General features: G+C 30.4%; 1 non-coding gene across 1 annotated transcript; it reads left to right on the top strand.

The window, feature by feature from the left end:
* Positions 1-13000: 13000 nt before the first annotated feature.
* Trnal-aag (transfer RNA leucine (anticodon AAG)) lies at positions 13001-13082 on the top strand. The gene has a single exon. It is a non-coding gene; the product is annotated as a tRNA-Leu (tRNA).
* The last annotated feature ends 12771 nt before the right edge of the window (positions 13083-25853 follow it).

Here is a 25853-nt window from a genome sequence, read left to right as displayed (position 1 = left end):
TTGACTCTATTTATATTGTATGTCAATATTAAAACACTGTTATATTCAATGCATTCTCTTTAAAATCGGTATTTTTAAATACTGTAAGCATAGTTAATGATAACAATCTCTTTTTGATAATATATATATATATATAATTAAGAGAGAGCTGAAGGTAGAAAAGCTTTACTTTATTTGATGTAAAATAAAATCATCTGGTTAAGTATATAAATATTTTAGTATGCTACACCAACCAATTATTTCGATATGTTTCTTAATATGAGTAAATATTGGTGTTGCTTATAATATCGGGGTTTTCATTAGCACGTTAGGAATTTAGAACGTTTGATATGTTTAGATTCTAATGTACGAATTGTTTGGTTGGTAAGCTGACTAGTATTTCCAGCAATTTAATCTTGCAGGAATAACACAAAAGTAAGCTTTCATTATGTGGTAGTCGCTTTTAATAGAGATTTGTACAAATTAATAATATCAGAAAAAAAAAGCATAAAGGATAACTATATAAGAGTGAATGTGGCCGTAACACAACACAATATTAAATTAATGTTTACAATTCATCTTTAATTATTGGAGGATATCACTATTTTCAATGAATGCGAAATCTGATACCCAACATAAACTGCAAATACAACTTATTATTCAAGAGATTAAAGAAGACTAATAGAGTCAGTAAAAGATGCATAATAAGTCAGGGAAGAACAGAAAATATAAAAAATAGAGACAAAGAAAGAGAACTCGGAATATGCATTATAAAGAAATATTGCATAAGAGAGTACATATAAATAGTTGACATCAAATCAAAATTAGATATGAGTTAGAGAAAGAAAACGAAGAAATGAAAAAATAAGAAAAAATATAGAAATAGAGCTGAACACAAAGAATGCAAATGAAAACGACGAGAACTTTTATGAGTAATATCTTACTATTTTCAGATAGCAGAAGTACGTGCCAACTTTGTGCATCTATGCTCTATTTAAAACAGAGACGAAACTTTCGTTTGAAACAATTTGCCTGGAGAGTTTTCTAATTGATTGGTATGGTCGGTAAGCCTCTACCTGAAAAAACTTGGAATGAACAATAACAGATCTTTATTAGAAAACAGTTTATTGAAATTAATATATTCAAAACAAGTTGCTCAAATTATGGCAAACTAAGGTGGAGAATTTGTGTAGTTATGTTGGCTTGATAATATTTCGGCTTTTCTTTTTTACGTTTGTTCATAAAACAGAGTGACATTTCTCACATTTACTACATTGTTCTCATAATTTTTCTAACTCACTGACCACTAATGTATCTAATCGTGTCTTAGATTCATATATACAGTTGGAATGGGATTAACGCATATTACATGTTCAAATTTTAGATTAGTGGCATTGGTTTGCAATTATACATGGTTTTAGAAAACCGTTTAAATTACTGTGAAGTGTACCGAGATATGTCAGGAATGTAAAGTATAACTCCATAATAATACTCCTGAAAAAGAGAACACCCAGTATCAAAAACAACAGAAAATCAATACTTCCCTGCAAATAAAGAAAATAATATTGCAACCCACATTTTTGCGATACAAAAAAAAGAAAAATAAACAAAAGGAATTACCCTGTGGCCATGTTATCTATGTGAAGAATTATATTGATAAAAATGCTGTCTTTTTTTTTTCAGAATAAAAATTGTCAAAATTGCTGCAAGCTTAGACATAAAACTTTGCGTTTTCAAAGCAAAAGTTAAGCAGCATGTAGAATAAGAAATAAATGATCCAACGAAAAATCCGACGAAAATTTACACAAGTACGCAATAGTCAATAATAACAATTAAAGTACAGTTGGACAACGAGTTCAAGCTTTCCCTTATATGTTTACATAGTGAAAGTTACTTTACATAGAGACTTTGCAAAACACACAAAGGTCTTCTCCTACTCTGACTGCCAATAAAATATATTTATTAGATGAATTACCTTTAACAGTAAATTTGAACGAGACGATTAAAAATATAAAAGTTCTGGCACTAAAAAAATCGAGAATTTATTTGGGACAGACTGGATAAACATTTTTGACATTTGAGATCGTTTAATAAATACTGCCTGCTAAAAGTTTGAAATGTTGCATCGAATTTAGAGGATTTTAAAATTAAATTAAAACAAAATGTTCTGAAGTGTTTTTTTTATGGCTTTTTTTAGCTGGGTGAGGTGGAGACACTAAAAATGTCACGGTCTATTTGAAACAATAAAAGTAAAACCACTGAAAAAACACAGATTACACCGACGGACGAAACGTCATGGCAATTCTTACAAGTGTATAGAATTACACATGATCCAAGCACTCAAACGGTAATTTACCTTGCTCACCATGTTCACACGGAAAGTAAATTTCTCTTTTTGATAAATTCTTTCACAAACAATAATAGTTGCGTAAAAGTGTTTAATAAAAGCATATCATTTTGAGAAATGGGTGCGATGAACAAGAGAATTGGCACAATAGTGTATCTTACACAAGGTTCGAAACACTTGTAAACATAATACAGAAGAAGCTAAAAAACGGAACGTGGAATATTGCTATAAATGTTTCATATTGTGGAATCAGAGTTTCGTTCGTGGAAATACTATTAGAGTATGTAAAAAGATTAATAATGTCTCGTTTAGACGTTTTTTGTGGCGTATCTGACTTTTATAGAGAAAATTAAATCAAGAGTAAGCTATTTCTGAAACGCTAAAATTAGTATTTTTCTAAGGACTATATAAATACTTTTCATGTAAATCATTCATTTCCACAGTGAAAATCAATTATCAAAGCGTCTTAAAACAAAGCCATTCATATACAAGCGGATGATACATTTCAACCAGTGCAAAACAATGTTTTGATTGTTGATGATAATACAGAACGTTTTTTTGTAAGGATTAAAGGTAACATTTGAATTATTGCACAATGTGTTCCAGGTTCCAGATTCAAACGTACAGAATCATTAAGATTGTAAACAACACTACTTTTTAAGGTTATGCCATAAACAGTCCCGCCATTTGCATAGATATAAAAAGTATATGCTATCATTAATAAGTAATCAAGAAACGAAAATTTAAGAGTATACATACGTAGAGTGGTGGTTGAGTCTTCCTTTTATTCTCTTTATTATCACCGTAAAATACAGACACGTTACTCCAGAAATAGCGGCTAAAGTTATTGCTTGTTATTTACTTCTTAAACCTAACTTGCTTACTTACATAACAGAAATAAATAACGCAGACGGACAGGCATGGAATAACATTTAACTTAGATTATCTTACATTTTTCACCGTGTCTTGTTCGTGCTGCTTATCAAGAGAGACTGCAATGAAAACCTTAATTTTCTTTAATTTTAAAAACATGACGTCATTTGTCATCCTTCAACTTTGTTTTGCCTACAGATTCACTTGTTACCTTGTCAACTATATTCATTCAACGAGTATTTACAAATCTGGATTATAATATATTTTATGTGACCCTTGTCAAACTTTAGGTTAGCTAACTTAATCGTTATTGATGTATAGCACTCAGGATATGTTATGGAAAATTATTAAGAATATCAGGTAGAGTTTCGAATAGATTTTAAGGAACGCTTATGTTTATAAACTGTGATTAAGACTACTGCCAATTAAAACGGCTATATTTATTACCATCGAATATAAAGGTTCTAACGATTGAAAATACAGGTGTAGATATTCAAACTTGTGTAGGCCTTGGATATATTAAGCGTTATCTATCTCGAAACTTAACCCTTATTCATATATTCACGGATCATATAGCATATCATGACCAAATCCATATTGCTTTTCACTAAATGTTTTGAAGTGATTGAGCATTTTTGCTTTATCATAGATTTAAATAATATACTCATGTTGTATAAGAAAATGCCTGGTTTGTACTGAAATACAAATCGGTCCTGCATAAGGAAAAGAGCAAACTCCAAAAAAATTCTTAAGCCCAATTACTGTCAATGTTTTTGACAAGTTTGCCAGCATTTCAGATATACATATATATATATATATATATCGACAGAAATTAGAAGATTTACAGCCATAAGTGTTTTTTAAAAGTCAGTTACCCTGATTGGTGGCACTTTGATACAAAAACATAGTTTAGCTTTATAAATAGGCTATATACATCAGCATCGATTGCAGAACCTACTTAGTTTTTAATGAATCTACAAAACATTCTGAATAAGGTGAATTATCTGTGGAGCACAGAAACTAAGGCAGATAAAAGGACAATAGTCACCCACCGTGTTGAAATTCTTTCTATCTGATCAGAAGTACGTTGCGTTTTTCATCGTAACAAACATTTTGATTTGTCTTTGGCTGAATATAAACGGCGAAAGTTCATTCTGAATAAAAAAAACTGCAAAAGATGAATGTTATCACAAGTATAAACATTACAGTTTTAATGATAACGTCATACATTGAAAGATGATAAAAAATTAAAGTTCGGAATTTTGTATATATAAAGACTAGAAGGCAAGTCGTAAAGTACGCTTAACTATGATATTTTATTTCGTCTTTATTATTATATTATATTGGACCAAATATATATTAATGATTTAAAAAGTAAAAAAAAAAAAAAAAAAAATGACTCCTGCGCCACAACCGAGAAACGAAACCAAAACGTTTAGGTTACAATTTACCTTTTCCATTAACATTTATGCCTGCGCCATGTAGACACGTTTTCTGCAAAGCTAAAAATTAAAATAGGAACCAGTAGTTAGTTGCTTTCGTATGCAAATTTGTAATGCCGTCGTTCGATCTGGCAAATTCCATTTTTATTAATTTTCATAATTTTGCACCAATTATCCCTAGTTAAAAGCAAAATATAAAATTTGACCTACGCATGAAATTTCATGTCTGTAAACCAAAAACTAAGAGAGAAGTTGGGAGGATCAACTTTTTTAACAAGTATATATATATATATATATATATATATATATATATATATATATATATATATATGTATATATATATATATATACATATATATACGCATTCATAAATATATTTTAGCACAATGTTTGTGCGTACTATAACCCTTTTACGCAAATATTACGCGAGTATAAATAATGTAGAATATCTGCATGAATATAATCACACGTAACAGTATACAAAAGATGCCCATCCCATGAGAAAATCGAAAAAAAAAAACGAATACGAAATGAATGAAAATAAATGTTTAACATAATGTGAAAATTACCTAGATCTTTTGCAGAATGCAATTCCACGACTCATATATAACAAAGTTGTACTTTCCTTTTATATAAAGGAAAAAATGTTTTCATCATGAATATTAAAGGACAAATATATATATATATATATATATATATATATATATATATATATATATATAATAGAAAACTGTATGTGTGTGTGTGTAGGCTCCAATATGGTTGATTATTTTAAAAAACTGATTGCATATAATGATAGAAGATGTATCGAGACATAGGAATGGGTATATTTGATCTATCAGAACGGTGGTTCATTAAAATTATGGGGTCTGCATTCGCGCCTGGTCCACATAGTATGGAAATAAAAAATTTAAAAATTAAAAAAAAACGTTTACAAGTATTTTTGATATAGATGTACATAAGAATACTTTGATAAGTATGTTTTAACTTAAATAGGGAATGTATAAAAAATGTGTGGGGTCAGCGTCCGCGCCTGGCCTCCATAGAATGGAAATAGGCACAAACTTTAATAAAGACTTTTCATATCTATCTGCGTCAATATACTTTGATAATTATGTTTCAGTTTGAAGAAATATGGTATAATAAAATTATGGGGTGTTTGTTCACACCTGACCTCCATAGAATGGACATATGTTACAAAGTTTAACAGATTTTTTTTAATATAGATCCACAGAATATTGTGATACGTGTTTCAGTGTGAAACGGTATGGTATAATAAATTATGGGGTTTATCTATTTTATTTTTACTTTCATCATATTTTGCTTTGGTTTTGATACCCCCAAATTCGAAGCTATCTCTTTACAACCCTTCCTTTTCATAACCTATCATACTTTCATAAATCAGAGTCCATTTTCTGTAGGCTGTTTTTGAACCCAGTCAACGACGGGTACCTTTTGCTAGTATATATGTCTGTGTTTGTGTGTGTGTGTGTGTGTGTGTGTGTGTCTGGTCAAGAATAGGCTCCTATATGGTGGACTATTTAAAAAAAAACATTACATATAATGATAGAAGATGTATCGAGACACATGATCTGGTAGAACGGGGGTTCATTAAAATTGTGGGGTCTGCGTTCACGCCTGATCCACAAAGTATGGAAATAAAAAAATTTAAAATAACAAAAAACGTTTACAAGTGTTTTTGATATGGATGTACATGAGAATACTTTGATAGGTATGTTTTAACTTAAATAGAGATGGTGAAATAAAATTGTGGGGTCTGCGTTCGCGCCTGGCCTCCATAGAAAGGGAAATAGGCACAAACTTTAATACAGATTTCCATATCTATCTGCGTAAGTATACTTTGATAATTATTTTTCAGTTTTAAGAAATATGGTACAATAAAATTATGGAGTGTTCGTTCGCACCTGACCTCCATTGAATGGAAATATGTCACAAAGTTTAACAAGTTTTTTTTAATATAGATCCACAGAATATTGTAATACGTATTTCAGTGTGAACAGGTATGGTATAATAAATTATGGGGTTAATCTATTTTATTTTTACTTTCATCATATTTTGCTTTGATTTGGATACCTTCAAATTCAACCCAAATTTACAACCCTTCCTTTCTATAACCGATCATACTTTCATAAATCAGAGTCCATTTTATATAGGATGTTTTTGAATCCAGTCAACGACGGGTACATTTGCTACTATATATATATATATATATATATATATATATATATACATATATATATATACATATATATATATATATATATATATATATATATATATATATATGGGTAGTCTGTGTAAGGTTGTGGAAACAGGAGGGTGTATATATTTACATTCAAACTGAGGAAGCATATCTACTTATTGTATATTAAATATGCAGGTATTAATTCGATGAATCATCACATGAACTAGTACTGAATTAAATGCATATATTCGTGATAATCCAATGCGGATATACATATTAGTATCTATCTTTCTATCTATCTATCTATCTATCTATCTCTCTCTCTATATATATATATTAGTATACATATATTAGTATATATGTGTTAATATATATATATATATATTATTGTTTCGTGATATATTTGTTCACATTAGCGAAAAAGCGCGTCCAAAAAGTAATTCTATCTGAAAGAATGTGTGTTCGCAGCGATCTAATTTAAATCTATTTTCTATTTCAGCTTGCAATACTGGCAGAACAAAAATACAACTTTCGTTGTCGCTTTTGGTGAGAGTGAATCCATAACAATACGATCTCTAAGAATACTCGGATATCGACAGCGGGTTGAACCTGGGCATATTTTAAGAAACCGGATAGTCGTGCAATAGCAGCTCACACAGGAAAGTTAGAGATCTAAAAATGCTATCGCAAATCATTATTCAGATCAGATTAAGGCCAGTCGAATAAAACAAAGATAAAAACAGAGATATGTGAAATGTGTACGGATAGAAATTTATTCGATTTAATATCAAAGAAGAAAGATTTTTATATTTAAAGTTGTTAGGTATTTACCTGTCCTAACTTCGAGCGCACTAATAGTAATAAAGATTGGAGAAAACATACAAAAAAAAAATGTATGAAGAATGAACACACCCAATTCACTAAAAATGTGGTATAAAGAATTTGTTCGTACCACAGAGAAAATGTTTTGACGTGTCTAATAGGATGAAATGAGAATGGAAAGCAATAGTTAGAAATCAAAAGAGGTGAGTGTATTTCTATTTTGAGATTATTTATCCAAATTCAAGAAAAAGCCAGGGTTTGGCTACATGTTTTATTTTGAAACACAAACTGCTAGACGCTATCCCTCCTTCACTTTTCAATTAGTCAGGATGACACGAGAATAAAATGCGAGTATCTTCAAGAATTACATACTCAAACTTTGCCAACTGAATTCTGGTGAGCAAAAAAAAAAAATCGCTGCCTTATTTCAATTATATATGCATTGATTTATTTGCCTATTTGTGTTTCTTGTACGCATGTATCCCCCCTAGTAAAAACTACTATTAAAAGTGCTGTTGAAATTTATAATTGGCAGTTTAATGTTTGTTATTCGCTTACTATTTTCCTCAAAATAACTGCATTCTTTCGTATTTAATTTCCTTAATGGTCAGACCACGTGTTTAAAAAAACAAAACTATAGATACTATTCTTTTTAGTAGACTTCTCAATTAATGATCCTAATAAAGCGCTGCTTGGTGTCGAATATGTTAGCAAAAGGGGTATAGAACCCCATTCAAATCAAGTCATGAATGACACGATGATAAAATGCGAGTAACCTCAAGAATTAGAAAGCCAAATTTTAGCAACTGAATTCTGGTAAGTACAACAATCTTTTTCTTATTTCTGTTAGAGAGAGGGTAAGCTATCGCTATATGTTCGCCTAAAATGTCAATTGAATGAATATTATTGCAATACTTATTTTTTTTTACGTAGAGTAGACCACGAATTGCGTATGCGTCCTCGACAACCCCCTTGCTTCTCCTAATTTGCCCCTCAGTCCTCGTTTAGAATGAGAGATTTTTCTAACAAAGGGAGAAGAAAAAACTGTATTCTAGGTCGGCAGTCCGTTTATTAAGAGAAGTTGTTTGAGACATCCGAATTGTTGTATGTCTAACCCTGTGGCCATGTCACTAATAAGGGTGTTAGAGGTAAACGTTATTCATATTATAGGCAAACACCCTAACCATGGCTTAACCACTGAGGAGGCTGTCTTATCAGCAGGTTCAAATTACCGGAGTTGCTGTAATTCCATTTCTGAAATGGATTTTAGACTATGCTCTAGATAGAGATTTTATATCCGATATTAATGGGGAATGTAACGGTTTTAACTTATCATAGACTACAAAATATAGTTCTCCGTTTTATTTTCTCTCTAACTTTCTTTCTCTCTCTCTCTCTCTCTCTCTCTCTCTTCCCTACTCTAACTGACTCGACCTGTTCAACAAATCCCAACATTCCATCATTAAAAGTTTAAAAAAGAATACAAAATAAATCCCAGTACAACTTTCAAACCTTTCAAAGGTTAAAATCTTATTACATGAGACCAAACCAGACCTTCTATTCCTTTGCGAAACTGTTATTGGACCAACTGTTTTTCTAGATGAGTTCGTAATTAAAGAGAACACTAATTGCAATCAACATCTGACTCCCTAAATCATCATGGGTATGGAATGCATGCCTATATTAGACATGACTTTCAATTTGGTAGGAGCAACTTCACAAAAGAGCCTAAATTGCTCTATATGCGCTCCCGGGTTGCACTTCCTCACACACTGTTTTATAGTCAAAACGATTTCAAGCACCTCCAACATACATTTTGCCTTAATATCTTTTGAAAATATTTACTTTATATTGAATCATAAACAATAACCTCGCATATTTCTATCATTGCAATAACATATTTGTCTTAAAGAAGTGTAAAGTGTCTTATTTACAAAGAGTTTCACTTACATTTTTCATTAACATATTGTTGCTTATCAAAAAATCCCCGCATTTCAAAATATGTACATTTGTAACGGATCCAATAAATATGAGGTAAACCCGAGTCTTTTTCACTGTTAAAGTGTGATTACTTATTAAGCCATAAATACCAACAGTCTGAGACATTTGAAGAGACATCGAAAACTATTCCGGCCCCACGCTAAGACACTATTCTATACTACAGCCTAACCGATTTATTTCTTGATCTGAGATAATACATCTCAGCTATATCAAACTGATATATATATATATATATATATATATATATATATATATATATATATTATATGGAAAAATGCGCGCATGAAAAGCAATATTCTTAAGATTTTATTAAACCTGGAAAAGTAAAGGACAAGAAATTCAACCTGGAAAAGCAAAGAACAAGATATTCTAGTAAAGTAAAAAATAAGAATTTTTTAGACTTAAAATATTGCAGCTAAAAATAAAATTTGAATATTGATAAATATTTTATTTATTATTTGCATATGTTGTTGTTTATTGTTGAGTTAGAAAGGGTGCCAGTCGCTGGATTGAACTTATTTCCCCCCCCTATTATTTGCATATATTTATGTAGTGAAAATTGTTTGAATAAAATTAATTCATTAGTTAGTTAGTTAGTAGATGGAATTAATAATTTTATAATTTACATAAAAATTAATAATTTTATTATATCATAATTAGGATCATTTAGTTCTTTACTTTTCCAGATTGAATTTCTTGTCCTTTACTTTTCCAAGTTTAATAAAATCTTAAGAATATTACTTTTCATGCGCGCATTTTTTCATATAATTCATGATTTTTCCAGGCATTGCTATTGTATTAATATATAAATTTATAATATTTATTAATGATTGTTAAAAAAAATTAGCTCTCAAACACACATTTATGCAATATTTATCATTCAATCACAGTAGTTCCGAGCCAGGGTCTCTACCGAGACTGCGGTTCATGAATTCGTGATCTGTATAGAGTGTAAACTAACAAAAAAGAAGATGGCACTCGGTGTCTTTTTAGATATCGTTGGAGCTTTTGACAATATACCCTTCAGCAGTATGTTCAAGTCGCTACGAGAACTCAATGTGCCACCAGTACTCATCCGATGGATTGAGTATATGGTGAGGCACAGAACAATTCAAGTAGAACTACTGAGGGTAACTGTTAAAAGGGAAGTAGTTAAATGAACCCCCCAAAGTGGGATTTTATCACCTTTACTATGGAACTGTATGCTGAATCCTCTTTTAAAGGAGTTTTAAAATAGGAATATGTATGCCAATGCTGCTGATGATGACATCGCAGTGCTGGTCGCGGGTTCAAAAGCATCATTGGTCAGACGCAATGGGACTACATTTTTCATCAAATGTGATAACGAAAAAATTTAGTTCATTCAAAGAATATGCATATCATAGAATTCACTAATATTTTTAATCGATAAATTCACCATTTTTTGCTATAAAATCATAAGGAGAGTTAAAAAAAGAATTAGTTATTAAAAAAAAAGTTCGGTTTTTTAATTATAAAAAAAAACAATACACGGGATTGAACCTAAAATCTTTCCACCAACCCCCCGGTACTCTAACCGTTACGCTAACATGTCATATTGGAAAAATCGCAGTAAAAATATTTATATACAAAAAAAGTTATGCAAAATAAAAAAAAGCGTTAGTCACTTATGTACTTATTCTCCTGTTTGTGAACCCACATATTTTGTTGTAACTTTTTTTCTACTGACCCAATTTTCGAATTTTTTTTTTTTTCAAAATGTAGCTAATGAGGTGTTCTATCCAACTATATAACCTGTTAGAAATTTGGCTGCGAACGGAATTAGTGGGGGGGGGTTTAAATGTGTCTCGATTCATTCAATTTCGGACTTAAGCATATATTCAACCACGGTAGTGGTTGAATGATTCCTTTCCCGGGATCAAATCAGTGGTGACTTTGAATTCGAAATCAACTCACAAAATAGAAGAAAAAATGTCTAACGGTGAACTAATCGAAACGATCTCGCAAGAAAAATAATCATAGATAGATTTATCGCTATATACATAAAATGTTTATAGAACCGAAATATATCCGGGTCTTTCCTGTTGCAATATTGTTATGATCTCGTTAAGCCATAAATACCGGCTGGTAGAGACATTTGGAGTAGACGTGGACAAAGTACATAAGCCTCACGCTAAGAACTCCGCTCGACTACGATTCTCGTTCATTCTTCAAAATACCAGATTTATTACTCGAACTGAAGCAGACGATGTATGTATCTTTAAGGAATCATATCAGTTATATTTATCATTGAGCATGTACGCAGAAAGATACTAACCGAAACATTTATGAATTAAAACTATCATCGTCGTTTTTTTTAACTATATATATATATATATATATATATATATATATATATATATATATATATATAAGAAAGGTAGTTTGTTTGAATCATTGCTCGTAAATAAATGTGGAAGGCTATAAAAATGTGACAGCAATGCATGAAAACGGGTGTTAAAATGATGTGATGTATTGGCAAAAATAGACAAAAGAAAGAGAGTCATGTTGAGCTTGCTTTTTTATATTTTCGTATATTCATTTATTGTCCAGGTCAATCATAAATACAAAACAGTAAAATACATTTATTGCTTGATAGAACCGGGATAGTAGAAGTATATGGAATTTAAAGAACATATTTTTTAAGAAAGAATGGAACCAAAAGAAATGGAAAACAAAGGTCAATAAAACTATCTTTCCCTTGCCCATTTTTCCCACATCACATTATTATAAAACCACACCACTTTATTATAAAACCACATCACATTATTATAAAACCACATCACATTAATATAAAACCACATCACATTACTATAAAACAACATCACATTATTATAAAACCACATCACATTATTATAAAACAACGTCACATTACTATAAAACCACATCACATTATTATAAAACCACATCACATTATTATAAAACAACATCACATTATTATAAAAGCACATCAATTTATTATAAAACCACATCACATTATTATAAAACAACATCACATTATTATAAAACAACATCACATTATTATAAAACCACATCACATTATTATAAAACCACATCCCATTATTATAAAACAACATCACATTACTATAAAACCACATCACATTATTATAAAACAACATCACATTAATATAAAACGACATCACATTAATATAAAACCACATCACATTATTATAAAACAACATCACATTATTATAAAACACCCTCACATTATTATAAAACCACATCACATTATTATAAAACCACATCACATTATAATAAAATAACATCACATTATTATAAAACCACATCACATAATTATAAAATTTAGGACGTGGTAGCGTGGCCGAGCGGTCTAAGGCGCTGGTTTAAGGCACCAGTCTCTTCGGAGGCGTGGGTTCGTATCCCACCGTTGCCATCCTGTAATTTTGCAATAACCCTTATCCCTGAGTGGCTTCCGGGCCTTGATATGTGGTGATCACTGTGTAAAAAAAACAACATCAGATTATTATAAAACCACATCACATTATTATAAAACAACATCACATTACTATAAAACCACATCACATTATTATAAAACAACATCACATTATTATAAAACCAACTCACATTATTATAAAACAACATCACATTATTATAAAACAACATCAGATTATTATAAAACAACATCACATTTTTATAAAACCACATCACATTATTATAAAACCACATCACATTATTATAAAACAACATCACATTACTATAAAACCACATCACATTATTATAAAACCACATCACATTATTATAAAACCACATCACATTAATATAAAACCACATCACATTATTATAAAACAACATCACATTACTATAAAACCACATCACATTATTATAAAACAACATCACATTAATATAAAACCACATCACATTATTATAAAACCACACCACATTATAATATAACCATATTCTCTGCATTGCCTTATAATATTCTGACACACACCCTCACCCACACACAGACACACACACATACCCACACACACATGACTGGATTGTAGTGCACACCAGTTTAAAAATTTGCATAAACAAAAGTTAAGACAGTTAATCATAATAAATATGACATTGACGTAAGGCTGACCTGATTACCGGACGTGGTAACATGATATTTGGCGTTCGTTCGGAGGGACACATCTATTAGGTGTCATCAAGAAAAAGACTAACTCCCGGACAACGGCAATTATAAAGAAAGTATGTTTTGTCTCTCCGCTACGCATGCATAAACTGTAATTAAATGCGTAGCACGGGCACACGTACCCACACAGTAGACATAAGAACATACTATTAATACATTTAAAGAGACACTAAACGATACGGCGTAGTAACATACAGACACAGATGTGTACATACACGTATATACATGTATACACACTGCTTTGCTACACACACAGAGACGCATATACATATATATAGGAGAGAACCTGAATGTCTACTAGTCACTGTACTCGAGTGTCTAAGGTCTCTCTGTCCAGGGGTTTGTCAGAACAATCTGGCATGATGATACTTTTTCCATAGATGTAAACCCTAACCAAATATTCAAAATCACATAGTATTCTCTGCCCAAATAAGATCTCCTCACTATGGCTGACTCACATTAGCTCTTACGAGGAGTAGTGCACCTTCCCCAAGTGATGTTATCTCACGTAACTGCACGAAGCTGGATACTCCACCAGACTAGATAAATTCTTGTCCTGGAATCTAGTAAGACCACGAGACCAAAATGAAAGATATACAACAACGTATGAAAATGGTTAATTGGGGAGAGGAAAATTGTGTTCTCAATTTCTTTTCTAACTCAGTGTTTGAGAAATAAAGAACTTAAATGGAACATTCGAATATCTATGTATCTCATATAGAGTCCAAGTGTTAGAACCAGGTTGTGGGCCCCTTGATTTCTGAGAACTTCGACTGAAGTAAAATAAAACAAAAACGTGATATATATAGATATGTATATATATATATATATATATATATATATATATATATATATCTGTATATAGCTTTTTAAAAAATAATGTCATTTTTTGACGTTGAACTTTAAAAAAAGGCTTTATTAATCGAAATGAGAACCATTAGAATCGACATATTTATGCCAACGAGGAATACGTTTATTTTCCCATTAGCATAGAAATCCGGAGTTCTGGAAGCGATGAGGTCATTTTTCGCAGAGGAAGTTGTCGAGATGCTTGAAAAAGTGACAATCGGTGGGTGAGATGAATATGGCGAATGAGGCAGAGTCTCGTAGTCCAATTCGTTCAGGATCTGTAATTTCAGTTGAGCAACTTGCGGGCGAGCGTTGTCATGGAGGAGAATTAGTTACTCTATATTGACCAATTTATGGCACAAACATTGGAGCTTCTGGTGCATTTCGTCAATTTGTCGATAGCACTTCTCGATCGCAATCGTTTCACCCGGATTCAAGAAGCTCTGATAGATGAAACCGGCTGCAGGCCACCAAGCAGTTACCATAACCTTTTTGGATAATTTCGGGTTCGGGAAGTGTTGTGGTAATTCTCCGGCTTCCAACCACTGTGCCCAATGTCGCCGGTTGTCGTAAATGATCCACTTTTTATCACACGTCAGTATCCGCTCGAAAAAATGGGGGTTTTGGTTGCACATAATGAGCGTAAAAGGCTCGTCAAAATGACGATATTTTTTATTCAATTCTTGCGGCACACATGAATTTAACTTTTTGACTTTCCTATTTGCTTTAAATGGCGAACGACTATTGAGTGGTCAACCTTGAAATCAACTTCTCGTGTGGTTATTCGAGGATCGACTTACATTAAGTCTTTCAAATGTTCGTTAATATTATCTGCAGTCGGCCGGCCGTGATCGTCTTCATCTTCGAGGCTCTCGTCATCTTTGCGAAATTTCTTGGACCACCGTTGTGCCACGCGTCTGTTAGTGATTCCTGTACCGAACGCATCATTAATATCACGAGCTGTATTGACAATTTGAACTGGAATATGTGAATTGTGTAGATTTGAATTCTGTCCATGCTGTCGAAAAAGCCTGCAAAATAATGAATGAAGAGATTGAGAACGTTAACGAATAACATCATTCGATAGAGTTAGAAAAGCGTTTCAAAGTGATATAAAATATAGGTATATACCAATGAATTAATTCAAAAATTATATATAAAAGTAACATATGAGAAAACGATATTGTTTTTGCACCAATCGAAATTAAAAAAAAACAGATGTTTGGCTGTTTAAACTCAAATATGTTTTTGTGAGTTTAATGTATGTTAAAAAAACTTTTAAATGTATAAACAAAAACATATTTGAAAATGCATAAATTTAATTATAAAAACAAACTAAATCGCATAACCTTTACGGATTTTTTATTGTAAGTAAAAAATATTGACTTGTTTTTGTATACATGTTTGATGTAAAATGTTGTATGAAAAACATCGCAAAGAACGTCTCCTGAAATTCTTGATATTGTCTTTCGGACTATCTTTAAAAAATCAAGCATACATTTGTGAGTGCCATCATAGATTCAAGGAAGAGATACTTTATGATGGACTATGAGAGGTGTTTGCTACTAATTCATTTCAATGTCAGTATCATTCGTGACCAAGCAATATATAATGATATATATATGCTGTGTATTTTGCCAATATTATTTCATTAACAAATTATTGTAAAACATAACATAACATGTACTATAATATGTAAGCATTAATTTTCATTAAAGCCAACATTGTGCAATAGAATTTCCTCGCTATCCTGTTTTATTTATTCCCTTTTCTCATAAAATTCTAAATCAAGTACTATAAAACGTTTTAAGTTAAGTATATTTGCGCATAGTGGTTGAATCATCACCGAATAAAAATAAACAACAAAAAAAACTATGATATTGAAGACAATAGATGTCAAACAGTGAAACCGTGCTGTTAAAGAAAAAAATATTTAAAGTTACAATTCGGTAGCACGAAAATAAACATGGCAGGATTAACCTCAATGGAGGGTTATTTGAAAGAAGGATTTACATCCGATAAACTTGCTGAACTTGTATCCTCTTAACGCAAATACTCTCCACCTATCCGATTAAGAGCAAAATATATTCAGTTTAGAAATCTTTATAGACCAGGAGATTACATATTCTAATGTATGTCAACCTTTGGAAGTCTTTCCTTACTCTCTGTCTTATTGAACGTACCATCAATTAACTATAATATGAACAAATATTTTGCTGTGCCACTCACCGTCTCAATTGATTTCAATTAGTATGAGCTATATGGTATTTGATCTAAATAAATGCAAATTATATATACACACGTATATATATACATATTTACACTCAAACACATATATATATATGTGTGTGTGATTTTGTTATATTAAAGCCAATATTTTAATGAATTGTTACAACAAGTCTTATGTGTATTAACCTTATCTGCATTAGTAAAGTTGTCATTATTTTCCCATCGATTTGGACATATGGTTAATTATATTTTTCATGGTGTGAATATAGGCGGATACATACTGGGTGAGTATTGCCCTACAGTATGATTTGTAGGTTCCCTTATTAAAGTAAAAACTTACGTTTAAAATGTCCTGTTTTGTGTTTGCCATCACTTTTATTTTCGCCAAATTGTGCGTTTCTATTTGTTCTTTTGGATTTAGAACAGTTTAAGAATTTAACAATTTACAAATCGTTATCTCCATACAGTTGATGATTTGAGATAGTATAAGATGTAAAAATAGTGCAGATATAAAAACCATTAGATTGTAACAGATGTAAAAAACGTTAGATTGTATAAGATGTAAAAACACTTTAGATAGTAAAAGATGTACAAAAAAACTTTAGATTGTATAAGATGTAAAAAAAACGTTAGATTGTAGAGAATGTAAAAAAAAGATTGTATGAGATTAAAAAAAACTTATTGTTATTGTATGAGATGTAAAAAAACGTTAGATTTTATAAGATGTAAAAAGAATTTAGATTATATAATATGTAAATAAAAACTTTAGATTGTATAAGATGTAAAAACGAATTAGATTGCATAAGATGTAAAAACACTTTAGATTGTATAAGATATAAAAAAAAACGTTCGATTGTCTAAAGTGTAAAAAAATTGCATTGTATCAGATGTAAAGCACTTTAGATTGTATAAGATGTAAAAAACCATAGAGGATAGAAGATGTGAATAAACGTTAGATTGTATGAGATGTAAAAAAATTTATTAGATTGTATAAGCTGTAAAAGACCTTAGATTGTATAAGATGTAAGAAAAAGTTAGATTATATAAGATGTAAGGAAACGTTAGATTGCATATGATGTAAAAAACATTAGTTTGTATAAGATGTAAAAAAATGTTAGGTTGTATAAGATGTAAAAAAAATATTCGATTTATTAGATGTAAAAAAACGTTGGATTGTATAAGATGTAAAAAATAGTAGATTGCATAAGATGTACAATAATTTGGATTGTATAAGATGTAAAAAGATTTGGATTGTATCAGATTAAAAAAAAATTAGATTGTATAAGATATAAACATACTTAAGATTGTATGAGATATAAAAAACATTAGATTGTATTAGCTGTATAAAACGTTAGACTGTATAAGATGTAAAAAAAGTTAGACTGCATAAGGTGGAAAAAAACTTAAATTGTATAAGATGTGAAAAACGTTAGATAGTATAATATGTTAAAAAAAAACAATGTAAAAAGTTGGATTGTATAAGATGTATGGTTTTAGTATATCATATCTTATCTTTGCTAATTCTTATAATTTTATTGTATGTTATGGTTTCCGTATATCATATCTTGTTTATCTTTGCTAATTCTTATAGTTTTATTGCATACTATGGTTTCAGTATATCATATCTAGTTCATCTTTGTTAATTCTAATTATTTTATTGTATACTACGGTGTTAGTATATCATATCTTATCTTTGCTTATTCTAATAATTGTATAGTATGCTATGGCTTCTGTATATCATATCTTGTTTATCTTTTCTAATTCTAATAACTTTATTGTATACTATGGTTTTAGTATATCATATCTTATCTTTGCTAATTCTAATAACTGTATTGTATACAAGTGTCTCAGTATATCATATCTTGTTTATCTGATCTAATTCTAATAAGTTTATTGTATACTATGGTTTGAGCATGTCATATATATTTTATCTTTGCTAATTCTTATAATTTTGTTGTATATTATGGTTTTAGTATATCATATCTTATCTTTGCTAATTCTAATAATTTTATTGTATACAATGGTTTCAGTATATAATATCTTATTTATCTTTTCTAATTCTAATAATTTTATTGTATACTATGGTTTTAGTATATCATATCTTATCTTTGCTAATTCTTACAATTTTATTGTATACTATGGTTTCAGTATTTCATATCCTGTTTATCTTTCCGAATTTTAATAATGTCATTGTATATTATGGTTTTAGTATATCGTATCGTATCTTTGCTAATTCTAATAATTTCATTGTATACTATGTTTTCAGTATATCATATCTTATCTTTGCTAATTCTAATAATTTTATTGTGTACTATGGTTGCAGTATATTATATCTTGTTTATCTTAACTAATTCAAATAATTTTGTTGTATACTATGGTTTCAGTATATAATATCTTGTTTATCGCTGCTAATTCTTATAATGTGATTGTAGACTATAGTTTGAGTATATCATATCTTGTTTATCTTTGGTAATTCTAATAATTTTGGCATACTATAGTTTGATGTTATCTTTGCTAATTCTAACAATTATATTGTATACTATGGTTTTAGTATATAATATCTTATCTTTACTAATTCTGATCATTTTATTGTATACTATGGTTTCAGTATATCATATCTCGTTTATCTTTGCTAATTCTTAAAATTTTATTATATACTATGTTTTCAGTATATCATATCTTGTTTATGTTTTCTAATTCTTATAATTCTATTGTATACTGTGTTTTTAGTATTTTATTGTATAGTATGGGTTTAGTATATAATAACTTGTTTATCCTTGCTAATTCTGTATAATTTTATTGTATACTATGGTTTCAGTATATCATATCTAGTTTATCTTTGCTAATTCTGTATAATTTTATCGTATACTATGGTTTCAGTATATCATATCTAGTTTATCTTTGCTAATTCTGTATAATTTTATTGTATACTATGGTTTCAGTATATCGTATCTTGTTTATTTTTGCTAATTCTGTATAATTTTATTGTATACTATGGTTTCAGTATATCGTATTTTGTTTATCTTTGCTAATTCTGTATAATTTTATTGTATACTAGAGTTTCAGTATATCATATCTAGTTTATCTTTGCTAATTCTAATAATTTTATTGTATACTATGGTTTCAGTATATCATATCTAGTTCATCTTTGCGAATTCTTATGATTTAATTGTATACTAAGATTTTAGAATGTCATAACCTGTGTATATTTGCATATTCTAATTATTTCATTGTATACTATGGTGTTAGAATGTCATAACTTGTGTATCTTTGCTAATTCTTATAATTTATTTTATACTATTTATATTATACTATTATTAGCAAAGATACGATATGATATACTAAAACCATAATACATATTATACTATGTTTATCATATCTTGTTTATGTTTGCATATTGTAATGATTTTATTGCACACTATGGTTAATAGGTTTTGTTGGAAATTTGTTTTGAAAGTCAAGTGTTGGTACTTTGATATGATATACTCTTATTTATCTCTAATATGACTAATATATAGTAGGCCTATTATATTTGAACTGTCAGATTTTATTATTCTGAAATAGTCGTTGTTATATTTTACTGTAATATTTTGTAATATTCTGATCAAGCTGTTTGTTGGATTTTTTCTTAGTCAAGTTTATAGAATTCTGAGTGTAACAACTGTCAATAATATGCAATAAAATGTATATAATTGTATTAATTATTTAAACAAGTTTCTTTAAAGTTTTTTCTCTTATCTATATTTTTCTCTTATCTATATTAATTCGATCATTTTCAAATAAACCAGTTGGTCAACGTAAGTACAAGTGAGTAGTTTTTTTTTTAATTTAACATATTCTCGTGAGTCATTGCGCGTAGATCTTTTCATAAAATAGTATACTTAGTTTTGGTAAATATAAGGTTATGTTACAACAGATCACCGACTACTCTAATTTGTTTTTTTTTAAGTAATCGTGGTAGCTGACAACCGATCTGATACTCAAACTTGGGGCACATTTACCGTTTCCATGGTATAAACCCCTAAACCCACGAACTAAGTTTCGACATTTTACAGCTTCCGTTTACGCTACGCACGCGCGGCAGCAGAAACGACGGTTGTTGAATATGCCTTCACGTAGAGAACTGCCTTTTCACATGGCGTACGAATCTTTTGTGGAACATTTAACATTATACGAAAAGAAAAAAAGCTCCCCCAAGTGGGAGAGGGTGATTTCAGAAAGACAGTTTTTGTTCAGAACAGAATTTAAAACAATTTTTATTTTCATTGGCGGGCAAATTAAAATTCGAAAAAATGACGGAAAGTATTCGTGGGTTCAGGGGGAACTGTTTAAACAAACTATACCTCATATGATTCACCTTTTATTCTTCTATAATTTACCTGTTCATATTTGACTTTTAATTCAAATATTCTAGTGTTCACGTCAATTTAAACAAATAACTTCAAATTGAGAAGGCAAAAATAGTCCGCACAATGGAAAATTGTTATTTGAATGCAACGTTAGGACATTAATGCAGCACAAATACAACAGGAACACAATGAACTAGTTAATATTTAGTAGCATAGCCCTTCTTCAATTTGACAATCTGCAATCTTTTGGGAATTCCTTGAATTAGACTGCAGCAATACTCCGGGAAAAGGGTATCCCACTTTTGTCTAATTTTTGTCCAAAGTTATTCCAAATTTGAAATTTTATCATTGCATAGCTGTTGCTTGCTGTAATGCCATACGTTTTTGATAGGATTGAGGTCTGGAGATTGTGCAGGCCAATCCACACACGGAATATCATGCTCTTCAAGAAACCTCTTGAGATTGACAGCTGGGTGAATAGAATCATTATCCTGCATTAAGATGGGATTATCATCCCAAATCCGACCAAAATAGGGTAGAAAATTATCAGTCAACATATTAATGCACTTGGTCGAATTAATTCGACCTTGCAAGCGAACTATGGGCCCTGGACAATTGGTACTAATAATGCTCCACACCAAAACTGAACCTCCACCACCTTGCAGCGTTGAAACTGAGAACCTAGGATTAAATTCTTTGTCTTTCCACTGACGGACGTATTGCCTACCATCACTGCCTAGCTTACTGAACTTGCGTTCGTCGCTAAATAGCACTTTTAACCAATATGAAAAGTTATGATCTACATTGCATCTGACGAAATCCAGACGGCGCTTTCTGTTCTTTACAGAAATCATTAGCTTGCGTCTTGCAACATATCCTAGCAAATTAAATTCCTTTAATCTGTTCTTGACAGTAGAAAGAAAGCACTTTTTAATAAGATTGCAATTTTATTGGATTGGGGGAGAATGTTTTAAATCTATTTCTTAGACTGTGGATCATGCTAGCATTGTCTCCTCTGTTAGAAGTAACGCTGTTTTGGTGCCTTTGCACAGTCTTTCGTACCATTTTCTCATCATATTTCAATCTGCGGCCGATTTCTCGATTGGATAAACCAGAAAGGTGACGATCACTAAGAGTAAGTCGTGGCATATGGACTAAATGTTACGGTGTCTAACCTGTTCCAACAACAATTACGGTTAGAGATGCTTTGTTGCCTGGTGGTGGATATTTTAAACTGATTTAGGGGGGATAATTTAAGCTGATTTTAAGCGAATTTGTTGCTGCGGACTTTCTTTTTGCTTCCTCAAATGTAAGTTTTTTTTTAATTGAGTTGAACACTAGAATAAAAAACGCGAATCCAATGAGGTATAGGTTGTTTAAACAGATACATTACATTTAGCTTAAATTTGCAGTTTTTGAAAAAAAATTACAAGTGCAGACTTTCTTTTTGGCGGCACTATCTATCTATCTATCTCTCTCTCTCTCTCTCTCTCTCTCTCTCTCTATATATATATATATATATATATATATATATATATATATATATATATATATTCTCTTACGATTTCATTTCTATGATTACTACTTATGGACTTTTATTTTTTTCCCCAATTTCTTGAAATTCGCTGCCATTTATTTCCCAATCTGGTCGAAATTCTATCATTTAATCGCAAACGCTTCCCATTCATCGAATCATCCACGCCCCAGTCGTCGGCTCACGTTCTCTTTCCTGTTCATTCTTTGTAGACGGGCAAGAAAATATATCATTGTTAGATACCATTGATTTTCCGTAGAAAACCTTTCCAAACCACTCCTTTACGTTGGCGTCTGATACGTGCGCAGCAAACAAACAGATTTATCCCACTGACATCATCCATTAATTATCATTCAACAAGATGGCTAGTTAAGACAAGGCTCGACAGACCAATGGTTACAATAACGTACTTATTCTCATGAGATTTGGTTTTGCTCTTGTTTTTTGACATGTAAACTATAGTGATTATGTTATCGCATAACACAATATGTATTCTTAATGATTATGTAGCTATAAGTTTTGTCCGTGTAATGTAATATTTAAAATTTTCGGGATTACTAATACTGAACCACGATTATTATTAGAAGTGATTCATTGATTCGGGTTGCTCTATTCTTTTACAACGTATCGAGCATTTACAGCTAGTTAATGTAAAACGCAGATGTCTATTAGAAACATTATATATATATATATATATATATATATATTAGACTACCCGTGACCCGTTGGGTCAGTATGTTATATTAGCTATGGAAATGTATGAGCGTGACACCTGTGAGGTAAAGAAAATAGGTTTTTCGTGACATAACAGAAACATTTCTATGAAAATATATTAAAATGAAAAAAAGAATATAAATAGATTTCTATGAGTCGTTCTGTTTATAATTGTTTATTTTTGAAAAACAATTACAACCATTGAATTAAAAGTGGTTTGCCATCCTTATAGGTAAATATGCACTGAACAGATATCATAATACTTATAAGTTAAATTCAAATTTTTATAAATCTTTTAATTTAAACGCGAAAAAAACAATTCGGACGCTGAAAACGGACATAGTAAAACAGTACGTTGTAAAATGCTCTCATGGTTGTCAACCGGTTAAAGTTGATTTATTTGTAAGAAAATTGCGTTAAAATAACTTAAACGTAATACTGAAATGGACAATGTAAAAAAAAAGCAGAAAGTATTAACAATTGTGTATTTGGATAATTTAAACATGAAAAAAAATTATGACACTGAAAACGTACACAGTAAAACAATAAGTTGTCAAAGGGTCAAAGTTGATTGTTTTGTAAGAGAATTGCGACAGTATACTTGTAATACAGAACATCCTCACCCTTCTCATGTTAAATACTAATTTCTAAATAATAACGTTAATATTTCAGTGCCCAGGTCAAATTCTGCAAAAGCAGCGATTTGTGTTTATTTGTTTTGGGTTAAAGTTTATGTACGCATGCGCAATCGGAAGTCGTAAGCCGGATGTTGGGTTACAACACCCGTTCCAAGATCATTTGAGTTTTATAATTATATATATATAGTCTTTACTTGTTTTTTACATAAGCAGTAATATGTTGCTACACCATCATGAACATGTTTCGTTCAGCTATCTACTATTAACTAGTAACCTCCGAAGGCGATACACCTTATTCGAAAGCAAATTTTACAATGAAAATATCAGGTTTTCTTCTTCACAGGGAGTTAAAATCAGGAGGTTCCGTCACATGTAGTTAAAAATAAGATTTGATTGTATGTAAATAAGACCAATAGTTGTGTGGGTTTGAGTGTTGAGACATAGGAAGGGATGAAGGTTAAAGAATAGTATTCGTATGCGTATGTGATGATCGCTCCAGATCTTAAACATACTAGTGTGTACAGGTTCAGTGAGGGCATGTGAATTTCGAATATCTGTGCTTAAACCGGTTTAAAATTGTATTAGGTGTATTCAGTTATAAAAATGCTTGCATTTGACTAGAATTTTATGTGGTAAGAAAACATACAACTAACGTTGCCCTCTTACATATCCAACCACCACTACATGATCTCTACCCACATAAGCGAAGAGGTTAAGAGATGAAAGGAAGAAGGGAAGAAAAAAATAAGAAAGAAAGAAAAAAATAAAGGAAATAATAAGAATGAAAAGGGGAAGCCATTAATATTTTATTGGTGGTGATTCTATGTAATGGTTTTAACTTCTAACTCGCCCCCATCCCCGACTACTCCCATACATTTACTCCTATGTCTGATTCAAGCATTTTTATTTATTTTGAAAGTCATATGACAACAATCTTTTATAATAAAATCTCAAAATGTATATGACTAATGTATCTCCAGTCTTAGATATAATCATCTACTATTATTGTGATAATGAAAACAACGAGGGGTAAATGAGATGGTGACTTATTATAATTGCTGATAATTTTTAATAATAATATTGATTAGTAAGAATAGTAGTAAAAGAGTGTTCAAAGTAAGATGCAAAAATCAAAATGTAAAGAATAATGGATTTCAAAAATAGATGATATGTAAACGGCAAACGATAAAATATAGAATAAGTGTAGATAATTTATCTGAAAGTATCCATGCATAGATACATACACAGATATATATATATATATATATATATATATATATATATATATACATATATATATATATATATACATTAATTAAGATATGTAAGTCTTTTATTAATTTTGAGTTAGATACAAATAGAAATATTTTAAAGTAAGTCTCCCCAAACCATTTAATGATGTCTAATCATAATAGAAATATTCCACAGATCCATATGTTTTCTGTGGTTTTTCTTGCATCAACTCTTATCAACTATAGAAATACTATCAACTAAACCCAAACAAATAAAACGGAATAAATAATCGGTCTTAATTGAATCATTTGGTTCTAAGTCAATAGTTTTCTCTACTATATTAAATCATAAATTCATCGAAAAAACTAATTGCCTATTGATTCAGAACTCTGCTCCCGGCTGAAAATAAGTACTCACAGATGGAGATAAAAGTCGCAGCATTTTCTATGTAGTTTCAGAATTTCATTGTAACCTGTTC

Source organism: Euprymna scolopes, chromosome 10 (assembly GCF_053919585.1).
Source record: "Euprymna scolopes isolate OS-2025 chromosome 10, ASM5391958v1, whole genome shotgun sequence".
Classification (NCBI taxonomy): domain Eukaryota; kingdom Metazoa; phylum Mollusca; class Cephalopoda; order Sepiida; family Sepiolidae; genus Euprymna; species Euprymna scolopes.
The sequence above is the reverse complement of the archived record's forward strand: the minus strand, read 5'-3'. Positions and strand labels throughout refer to the sequence as shown.